Source organism: Buceros rhinoceros, unplaced genomic scaffold, assembly GCF_000710305.1.
Source record: "Buceros rhinoceros silvestris isolate BGI_N320 unplaced genomic scaffold, ASM71030v1 scaffold24293, whole genome shotgun sequence".
Classification (NCBI taxonomy): Eukaryota; Metazoa; Chordata; class Aves; order Bucerotiformes; family Bucerotidae; genus Buceros; species Buceros rhinoceros.
The window spans coordinates 14,220-15,043 of NW_010402143.1; the positions used below are offsets into that span (position 1 = coordinate 14,220).

Below are 824 nucleotides of genomic sequence, written 5' to 3' on the forward strand. Positions count from 1 at the left end.
CTTTGAGCATCCTGGGGTTTGCATTTTAAAAAACAAAGAATAAACCACCACACACCACCAAAGAAATCTAAACTCCAATAAGATGACAGCAGGCAAAGCTGAGCTGGAGAGAAGCGAAAGTGGGCAAAAATATAAATAGTTTTATCCTAACAGATTCGTAGGACTAGAACTCCCGGTATTGAAGATACCGTAAGAAAGCAAAAACAACACTTTAATTCTTCCATTTATTATCATGGAGAGATAAATATTTATTATTTTTATGTCAGATTTAAACCCATTGCTATTAATAGTTCGTGTAAAGGTGTATTAGATCAAATAGAATTAGTATGACAAGTAGCAGTTAATTTAAAAATTCAGGATGAATGTCTTTACGTATCACACTTGCCAACATTCGAAGCACTGTACAGATAAATGAATCTGTGTATTAATGTCAAATGTGCTTTATTAAAAAACTCACACTAACATATTAGATTATGTTTAAATGACTGAGTAATTTAAGCATGATACAAGATTTTTAAGGCATCCTTGAAAACATGTACTCATTTTTAGTGACTTTTTCCACTAAGTCAACACTTAGTGACTGTTGTAGATTTTTGGTGTTGGCTAAAACAGTCCACCAGCTACCTATAGAAAGAGGATTAAGTGGAAATCACTTTCTTCTCTTACTTTTTTAATGTATTCTTTAACAACAAAGCCACTCTTAATGTGCATTAATTTTGTTTTCAGAAGTTTGGAATATCTTTTTTTTTTTTTTAATTTCATATTTTTTCTTCCTCCAGATATCAAATATTCTTGTAAAAACTTTGTATGTCAAATCTGAATAA

At 30.7% G+C, this 824-nt stretch overlaps 1 protein-coding gene across 1 annotated transcript in view; it reads right to left on the bottom strand.

Annotated features, from left to right (window-relative positions):
- OTULIN (OTU deubiquitinase with linear linkage specificity) overlaps positions 1-824 on the bottom strand; it is a 12,625-nt gene that overhangs the window by 9,945 nt on the left and 1,856 nt on the right. The gene's annotated exons all lie outside the window — the stretch shown is intronic.